A 10799-nucleotide genomic window follows, 5' to 3' on the forward strand; every position below is an offset into this window, starting at 1 on the left:
CCACACACACACACACGCACACACATATTTATAAAAGACAATTGAAATAAAACCTGAGCCTCCTGCTGCTGCAGATGAACTGTGTCAGGATTGTCAAGCAGACACTCAAAACTGTTTGAGACGCCATCCTTTTACAAAGCTATTTCCCAGTCCATCGCCAATAGGACTCTATTGCTGCATAGCTCCTTTAAAAAATAAAATGTTTCCAAAGACATATTTTATTATAATTATTTGTTGCATGGAGAGACTTTATTGACAGAAGCAGCAGATTTACTATCAAAAGTAAAATGTGAAGCTCGTCATCCTTGATTTGACAACAGGTTGACGAGAAATGTGAAATTCTGGTCGATTATGAGCAAGCAAATTACTTTTAACTTTTCAAAGCAACTTGTTATTAAAATGATTTTGTTAAAAAAATAATAATTTCCTTTTGACCTTAATAGGAAGAAAATTATAAATACTGGAGAGAACATAAAAAGAGAGGCATCAAAGAAGTTAAAATAAACAGCCGCTAAATAATTAGCCTGATTAAGCGCGAAGTTCGAGACATGTTTATAAAAAGGATTTGAATGCTTCAAAACTCAAGGGTTTTATATCTAATGAGCACTTCATAGCTACATGATATTGTGTTAAAAATGCAAGCTGATGCTGCACGCACTTTCTCTGTCTTTTAATTAGATAACATCTCCAGATATAAGCCATTTAATTTACCGGTAGCTGGTGAATAATTCTCCTTACTCCTAGTACAATATTTGAAATATTCCATTATATTTTCTATTCTGTATTTCAGTTTTTGAGTGAATATGAGGAGCTAATATGGTGCCAACTGCCTCTTCTCTCGGCGGATGCTAATAGTATTCTTAGTCACGGCATTGAAAAAGGAAATGGAAAAGATAATCGGAATAATTGCTCGGCCAGCCAGACTTTCGTATGTGTGGTGAGAAACTGGCGACTGAAAGATACGTATAAGATATACCAATTTGACATGCATTTTAACAAAGGCTGGATTTAAAGAGCCTCTCCTCAATTTGGTTGACATTTTAACATTTTGTTCTCACTGGAGGAAAAAAGCATTGCCATGTTGGTCCTGTAATAACTTTATTTTGATGTTGTGAAGCCCCTTAAAACTTTTCCTGTCCGGAGCATGCTGAGTAAAACAGCTAACAGGATACACATATGGATTTCCTCCCATCTATTGTTTGCTCGCTCCGACCTCTGCAGCGCTTTGTGCTTCGTGTTGACAGTCGTATGGATCACAGCTCCTCTTGTGCACGCCAGCTTGCTGCGGACGAGAGGTTGGCCAAAGTACTCCCTGCACATTTTGTACTGGAAAAGCAAAAAATGCCACTTAAATCTCTTTTCTGACAATATCATCCTTTAGGGAAAGCTTGAGCTTGCAAAAAAACCCAAAAAAAACAAATCCAAATGGCAAAGAGGCTTCCACGCTGGAAGAAATGTCACAGATTAGCATTTGCAGGGGAGGGAGTGGATGAACTCGCACAACGGCATGCGGTCGGAGCGAGGAAGCCTGTGCGTGCCAGAATCGTGCCAACGACCGTATATATGTTTATTTGTTGCTTGGATGTGGTTATCAGCGTTCACAAATGTGAAATATGTAAGCCGTGTATATTCAATGTTTGACAGTTAGGGATTCATGTTGGCAGGACGTTTGTGTTCAACAATAGGCGAAGCGGCTTAGAAATGAACATTTATACAGAGGGACAGACATTCATCCCACACCACTCAGGGATGGAGGCGTTATTTCTGCAGCTCACCAGGGAGCAAACTGAACCAGGACCAGCTGCTGAGCCGAAATGAGCGAAACAGCTGGCAGTGAGACTAGAACCCAACACAGCCGGTGCAGATGTTCTCCCTGACATGGAATACTCCAAGCTTTTATTCTGCTGTCCAGTTGGGGTCGCTGTGGTGATGTGTTTAACACGTGTGTGCGTGTCCTCCGTCACGTTAAGTAGACGGAGAAGAGGGTGGGGGCTCGCTTTGAGAGGAGACATAATTGTTTGTGACCTTCTCACATGCTGATGGCTGAAGTGTGGGAAGCTGCTATTGTGTGTCTTTGTTGTTCCACTTGAGGTCAGCCATGTTTAACTGCAATATAACTGAAGGATGGCTCAGAGTTTCAGAAAACGTAAGCATCCGTTGACCTGCACGGAGGTAAAAAAATTAATGAAAGTGGTTGCACCCTTTAATTCCGTTTTCTAAAATGGAAAGGAGTCCCACAAAATGAATAGCAGCAGCCAGATCCACATCCTCAGGCAGAAACAGTGCAATGGAATATATCAAGAAGTGTATATGAAGCTGGAGAGTTGAATACACCAAGACTAAGGAGTGGAAATCTCATCGTCATGGCAACCTTTTGGCAGAATGAGCCTTTGCACAGGCATATTTCTTTTGCTCTCCAGGGAGTCGGGTAAACTGTGACTATAATAGTGTGATAATGCATCTGACAAACGCAGGAGGTGTGATGGTGTGTAGATTCTCCCGGCTGCCCTGATAGTAATGCCTTTCTCTAATTTCCTGTTCTATCACGAGGGACGGAGGCGTTACTCCACATTCTTATCTCCCGTACTTCATGAATGCGGTACAGAACGCACTTCAGACATTTTCTCAATAGAAGCATACATGGTGTCAACATTTAACTTGTCTGATTCAAATTGCCCTCCTTCTTCCACATCCTCACCTTGAAAACCTCTTGAGGATTTTGTGCATCAAAATGGAGAAGTCAGTTTCAACAAAATGAGAAAATAAATTAAAATCAGCTCTCTTGCTGCCACAACAGTTGGCATAGCAACCTGCAAAGCCCAGCTAGCTTCTCGGAGACTTATTAGCAGGACTCGACACGTCCGCTGAGCCAGCTTGGCTGAAACTACCTATTGAGCGTTTCCCATATTTAGCATGAGCCTGCAGTGGGATGGACGAATTTTCCAATAGCACTTTCCGCTATGGAGAAATTGCAGGTTTAACTTTCCAAAGAGATTGCAGAGCAAAGCAGACATGCAGGAAGATGCCCCATGTATGCACACACACACACACACACACACACACACACACATATATACACATACTGTGTATGCACTCATCTTTGCAAGCAGAAACACACCATTCCCTCCATATCATTACTGTTCATCCCATACACCTTTCCTCTTCTCTCTCCACAGAATCACCCACAGAATTTGATTTCCGTCTCATAACTCTCTCCATAATGCGATATCGTCAGCACTAAACTGCCAAGATAACCTATATCAGAGTAGAGGTGAAGGCCCTGAATCGTTGAGCCGTTATTCCCCTGGCGGCAAGAAAAACAAAGGTGGGGTGGGGGGGACACTTCCCTTCAGGCAAATCCAAAGACAACTCAGGATAGTCTCCCTGGACTGCTGCCAGGTGGTAAATAAATGTTTGGAAGAAATGGAGACAGAGAATTAGAATAATCCTTCTGCCAGGTGCCTTTCGCCAAGCTTGTGTGTGTGTGTGTTGTGATGCAGAGGCAGCTAATTATTCTCTTTTGATAAACCTTTTTTTTTAATTCACCCTCTTTGAAATGATCAAACGAGCTAGGCCTCTTGGGGCTCGCTGTGGTCGTAGTATATCTCCAAAAGTACCCAAACCAAAGAACTTGTTTTTCTCCCTTTGAATAATTCCTCAGGTGGCGGATGATGGTGAAAAACAGTGACTCTTATATCTATTGTCTCTTCTCACATAAACCACAACTCACTATGCATGAGACGAAACAGTGATGTTAGCAGGGATTTCAAAACATTGCAATTCTGTTTTGCGTTTGAAGCTCGAATGCAGTACGCCGGTCCCCATGAGAACAGATTGTACATCTATTTAGACTTTGATGTGCAACAAAAAACCGAGGTACAAAGCGTAACAGTATGAGAACACAAGCCAGGAATACGAGCTAACTCCCACATCTGTTACATCGCTCGTCATCTTGTCCAGATGCAGAAGGTACCTTTGTGTGTTAGGATGAGAGGCGCTCGGTTTTATAGCAGTATAACGTGGTGGGCGACCACATTTTGCATCCTGTGTGAATGCTAAAAGCTAACCCATCATTCCAGGACATGGTTGTGTAGTTTTTGAAGCATAAGAGTAATGTCAATGTTAACCCAGCCACATCCAGTGTTGCATGAACCAATCGTGGTGATTCATCAAAGCAAAAATAGCAATCTCCTGCTGGTCTCAACGTGACCAGAATGGTGAACAAATGGTACTTAATGGCCAAGCTTGGCTGCAGAGCCAAGAGCCAGACAGGACCGACAAGTTCCTCTAGTTCTGGAGTCCGACTGCAGCCGTTAGCTCTCTTGGATAACAGCCTATTTTACATTATGACAGTGCAGGGCACGTGATTTTATAGGTTATACACATGCGCTCAAGTTCACCCCTCCCAAATCCAGGCTGCATTTGCTGGGTTTCCTTCCATACATATGGAAAGGGCTGGTGCTTCCTGAAATTGACAATGACCTCCTTGGTCTTGTCAACATTCCGGACCAGGTTGTTCATTTTACTCCAGTCCACCAGGGGGCTCACCTCCTCTCTGTAGGACAGAGCTTCATTGTCAGTCCCCACCGTTGTGTCGTCCACAAACTTCACTATGTCCATGGTGGTGGACCTGCCACTCCAGGTGGAGACGGCGTCCTCCGTGGAGCGCTTGGGGCGGTAAGCAAACTGGTACGGGTCAAACGTGGACGGAAGTCTGGAGGTGATGTGCTCCTTTACCAGCCTCTCAAAGCACTTCATGATGATGGGAGTGAGTGCTACGGGGCGGTAATCGTTGAGACAGGTGATTGTGGATTTGTTGGGGACCAGGATGATTGTGGCTGACTTGAAGCATGGTGGTACCACAACCTGGTCCAGCGAGCTGTTAAAGATGTCTGTGAGAACCAGTGCCAGCTGGTCAGCAGACTTGAGCACCAGACCAGGTATGTTGTTGAGGCTTGCAGCCTTCCACAAGTTCACTCTCCGTAGGGTTCTCCAGACATCTGCTGTGGCCAGGCTGAGAGGCTGCTCATCAGGATGGGGGTGTTGATTTCTTTGGCGGGTGGTGTTGGCCTTCTCAATCCTCTCGAAGTAGTTATTGAGGTTGTTGAGAAAGCCAGTGCTGTTGTCGCATGGAAGAGGCGTGGCTTTGTAGTCTGTGATATCTTGAATCCCTTGCCACATTCGCCTGGTGTTCCTGCGCCTTCTGGCCATGCGCACGCTTTGCAAGTCTTATGGCACGGTTCAGGTTGGCTCTAGCTGTTCTCAGAGCCACCATGTTGCCAGATCTGTAAACGGCGTTTCCGTGCATCCAGAGCGGCCCGTACCTCATAGGTCATTCAGGGCTTTTCATTTGCCCCCTCAATCCAGACTCTGACCCGCCTCACTGTCGGCTTCTTTCTGGTCAGCAGGGGCTGGTATGCAGGAATCAGCATCACAGAGAAGTGGTCAGAGTAGCCAAGAGTAGCAAGGTGGGGGTGGGGGTGCTGCTCTGAAAGCCTGTTTGATGCTGGAATAGGCCAGATCCAGCGTGTTCTTGCCTTTGGTCGTAAAATCTACATGGAGTACCGTTTTCATTTTGGCTTGGTCGAAGTCCCCTGCCACGACGAAAACTCCCTCTGGGTGGGTGGATTGCAGCTCAGAGGTGGGCGGTACAGGACGCTGAGTGCTTCCGTGGTGTTAGCATTGGGGGGAATGTAAACTGCCATGATGATGATGGCAGTGAATTCGAGGGGTATGTAGAAAGACCTTGACTGCACAGGCAGAGCCACAGTCACAATTTTAGCTTCATGAACACCGCTCATATTGTAAATGGAGGACCAATGGAGACCAGCACTCAGCACCGCTCTCCCTCTCTCCTGTACAATGTCTCTCGTCCAAACCCCACCAGACGCACGCTGAACATTCACTCATACAAACGGCTCTGTTTGCTGTGGTTTAGAATTGCATGAGCATAATTTCCATGAGCTAATTATGAAGTAGGAAAAAAAGCTTTCTAAAGCTGGGTGATTGCTCGAAAGTAAGAAATTACTTTTACATTAAAAAGATGGAGATGTTTCAAAGCGGTTTGTTCAGGCAGGAGGAATAGGTTTTACTACCTGAGATAATAAGCATTTTGATTATTAGTGTTTGTGGAAAATTAGAAAAGCAGAATCCCATATTGAGCTCGGCGTGAAGTTAATGGCCTGATGGGAAAACTGGGGAATTTATTATGCTCTGTTTGCTCTAAGTGTACAATCTATCTGTATGTCAAACATGCAGGTGATGGATGGGATGCAGGAAATATCCAGCAACTCCAAGCCAATGCATCTGGATTTTGGCAGGGTGCGTATTAGCAGGCAAGGCACATCGCTCCTAGACTGCCAAGAAACCCAACAAATCATGTAATTAATTGATCAATCAAAGAGTTCGGCATTATGAACAAAGTTTGTGACTTACAATTTAATGCAAAAAAGTTCAATACCATAAACACCGACATTAACCTTTTATTGAGGAGCGTGTCAGCAGTTTTATTTTGAAACCAGTCTCGATTAACACTCGGATATCACAAGCCGTCAAATCTGCACTGCCACGTCTTTGTGGAATGATTTCAGAAAAGATTAAGTTCTTGGCAAAGCTGAGCTGCTTAAATAGGATTTTCAGCAAGAACCACATCTTATTCCAAGGGTGCATGTCTACAGGAATAGACAAGTTGATTTTTAACCCTCCATCGCATCAGTCTCGTCTCAGAAATCTATTAGTTGTGGGTCATATGAGGATAAAGAAGTGATTGTTCCCTTCTTGGGTGTGAAGGAAGCCTAAGACGCTTGGTGAATATGAATCCTAAATCCCCCCCCCCAAAAGCTCTAAGCTAAGACTTTGTGTCTGTCAGCGAGCATTATGTGAGCACCAGTTGGATTCTTCCTCTTTCGATGTGTCAGTCTCTCCCTCCTTTTAAATCCTTCCTCATTCTTTTTCTTCGTGGCACAAAGGAGTCGGGAGCAGGCTGCACGAGCTACAGAAAAGACCTTAATGTTTCCAGGAAGCTAATTATGCCCCAACCATACCCCTCTGGGGTATGAGCCAATCGTGGCGCTGCTTCAGCGCTGGCAGGGCAATCTGCCGTTAGCCCCAACGTGAGCAGACTTGAGCGGCCAGCTCAAATGTTGTTCAATAGCAGGGCTTGGCTGCAGCGCCAAACGTGAGACTAATCCCTGCGGGTATGGATTCATATTTTAAGAGTTGATCTTGCTGGATAACAGCTGAGATGTTACGCTAATACTGGGTTTCGCTTCTTAACTCCAGGCAGACACATCTACATATAGAAAACTGAATCTTGAGCTCACTTGCTAGCCTCTTTGCTCTGCTGGACTGCAACCGTTTCTAATCGTCTGGTTTAAGGGGAAAGAAAACATTTATGGTGGATTGCATTCCTTCAAACCATTTGCAATCGTTTTGGGCTGTGCTATGCTAACGATGAGGCAGCTGTGTGCCTGAAAATCTGTGTTATGAGGAGGTTCTTTTGCAGGCAGGGAGGTGATCCCCAGCATTAAAATGGCTTACTTTCCTGCAAAGTATAAAAAGTAACAGCTGGAAGCTTGTATTGATAGGGCAACTTGGCATTTTCAGCATGTAGGTTGTTAGCTAAGGGGTTGTCGTTGTCTTCTGCCGTTAGAGAGGGGGGCTTTTTGAAAACATTAGCACACAGATGGCCGAAGGAGGGGGAATGCCACCTGAAACAGACAGGGAATGGTTCATGCCCACGGAGGAGTCTGGCTATCAATTGGCGGCACTAAAAATGTTTTACAACTCTGGAGCCCCCAGAGTCACACGTTTTATTATGTCGAAATGAATCTAATATCTCATGTGAATAAAGGAGTGTGCATTTTTGTGAAGTTATTTTCATACCTTCACAAGATATATTTTTGTCGGTGCTTTTAAAGGTTTGCAGCACGTACCTCACGTATGAGTGTGTTTTTCAGGTTTGTACCCCCAGTGCTCCCAACCTGTTGACATGGAGCACAGTTTGGGTCAAACTGTCATTGAAATGACAAAGGTGCAGACAAATGATTTCAGATATTTAAAAAATATGAAAACTAAAATGATCCAAAAAGGTTAATCGGGAATGAAAATAAGACGAGAAGAACAAAGACAAAATTGTCCCCTTGTTGTTGCAGCTCATCATTCCGAGACGACGTCCCATGTGCACGTGTGACATTGTGAGTTATATTTATTTCTGTCGACAGCCAGAAATGACCCGAAATCCATTTGCAGTTAAAATGTTATAAACAAGATGTGACTGTCATTTGGGAGGAGAAAACCAAAGTTGTAACATCCGTTTACCAACACTTGCCAACCATGTGGCACAAACGCGAGACACTAAAGTGAAGTCATGGTGGACTGGTCCCTGGATGGTACGTCAAAGCTGCCAGTCCATCCAGGCACCAGCCCATCCAGGTACCAGCCCATCCAGGCACCAGCCCATCCAGGGACCAGCCCATCCAGGGACCAACCCATCCAGGGACCAACCCATCCAGGGACCAGCCCATCCAGGCACCAGCCCATCCAGGGACCAGCCCATCCAGGGACCAACCCATCCAGGGACCAACCCATCCAGGAACCAGCCCATCCAGGTACCAGCTCATCCAGGCACCAGCCCATCCAGGTACCAGCCCATCCAGGTACCAGCCCATCCAGGCACCAGCCCATCCAGGTACCAGCTCATCCAGGTACCAGCTCATCCAGGGACCAGCCCATCCAGGGACCAGCCCATCCAGGTACCAGCCCATCCAGGCACCAGCCCATCCAGGTACCAGCCCATCCAGGTACCAGCTCATCCAGGCACCAGCCCATCCAGGTACCAGCCCATCCAGGTACCAGCTCATCCAGGCACCAGCCCATCCAGGTACCAGCCCATCCAGGCACCAGCCCATCCAGGTACCAGCCCATCCAGGTACCAGCCCATCCAGGTACCAGCTCATCCAGGTACCAGCCCATCCAGGTACCAGCCCATCCAGGTACCAGCCCATCCAGGGACCAACCCATCCAGGGACCAGCCCATCCAGGTACCAGCCCATCCAGGTACCAGCTCATCCTGGGACCAGCCCATCCATGACTTCACTAGACAAAAAGCAAATATGAAAGACTCGCACGCACCCTCTTCACTGGAACATTAACAATTAGGCTGCAGTATGATTGGGGTCCTTCTTTTATTTGCGTGTTTGTATTTTACTTCTTTGCATTTACTAGGACAACATCGTCCCACCTGTTTGTGAACATTTCGCCATTTGTCTTGATTATCAGCCCCATTTGCCAAGTTGTGCATCAAATCGGATGAGCAACAAAAGTGTCTGGTTCTTCTATTATAATACTCTCATATTAGCATTCATTTTCACTTTATCTCCTTTAGCATCCAGTCTGCAAACACTTTGCACGCTCTCTTTGGTTCTCGTTTAAGGCTCGATTTATCTTACTCGCAAGTTCAAAAGTTCAAAAGAGGAGAATTCAACTTTATAAATCCAAACTCTGTGGCTCACTGTTGCATCGGAGAAGCAGAGGACCCTGACAGAATGCTGTCATTTATTTCTCTACTTGGCAGAATTAAAACATATTGTATGTTCCCTCTGCACAACCCACTTCACCCTCTTTTCTCCATGCTCCTGAATTTTTAAATGCCTTGAAATTATGCGGCAAAAGTCACGACCCTTTAAAGCTGCTTCAAGATTCACATTACTCAGAGGATTGACAGGCTCCAGGCTCCATTTAGCTTGCTATTTATTTCCCAGAGGGAAGCGATTTGGTGCACGTCTTCCGCAAACATGTTCCATAATTGTTCCAAGCAATTAACAATGTGTGCTTTTCTCTCTCCATAATGCATTTTATACATTTATATGAAAGAAGGAAGGCTTGGACCCAAAATGTTCCCGGAAAAATCTTTTATTCAGTCAATGAATAAAAGATTCATTGCAATCGGGTCTCCTTAAAGGTCTATGACCATGACTAATTTCGGCCGGATCCGGATCACAATCCAGATCTGAGAGCTAATTTTCATTCTAAAATCGGCATTTTTCTGGAGTCCATCCTGACCTCAATTTTGGAGCTAGAGACTTCAGATTCACAGCTCATTCTAGTTTCATATATGTTACAGTTGTAGTTGTATCTTTTTCCGTTCCGGAGAAGCAAGCTAGAGCAGGTTTGGCCCCTCTGATCCGGAAGCCCTGTTTACTGTCTCACAAGATCCAATAGTCTATTGGAGGCGGGGTCTGCAATCTCTGATTGTCTTTCTAGTTGAATCTTTTAACCATCTGGCAATAACATTAAGCCAGACTGCATGTTTTTCTGCTTTTCACTCTCTCTTTGTGGTGTTGTTTACTCTATTTTCAATTCAGATATTTCCTGAATCAACCAAATTCATGTTGATGCACAATGAAGAGGAACGTCAAGGGCAAACTGTACTTAGGAAACGATTGAACAAGGACATAATGCAGTAACCCTAACCCTAACACAGATCAAGGGGGAACAGCACTGGTCCACAGATGGAAAATATTGATGGCCTGTGCACTGGACTGGTGAGATTATTGGACATTTTTGACTCTGGCATGATGTCTCGAATGTCGTCTGCACCAGATTACCCAACAGGTTAAAAAAAAGACCACAGCTTCCTGCAAACGGTTGCTGCTTATTCAATCTGGTTGTTGGGCACTAAGATTTCTAGTAGGCCATTTTATCAAATGGGATATATTTATTTTCATATTATCTGTGGAATCTTGTAAAAGAAGCACTTTGTTTGGTCTCCTTCACTGTGAATTAATTTTAAATGCAGT

This window comes from Brachionichthys hirsutus, chromosome 24 (assembly GCF_040956055.1).
Source record: "Brachionichthys hirsutus isolate HB-005 chromosome 24, CSIRO-AGI_Bhir_v1, whole genome shotgun sequence".
Lineage (NCBI taxonomy): Eukaryota > Metazoa > Chordata > Actinopteri > Lophiiformes > Brachionichthyidae > Brachionichthys > Brachionichthys hirsutus.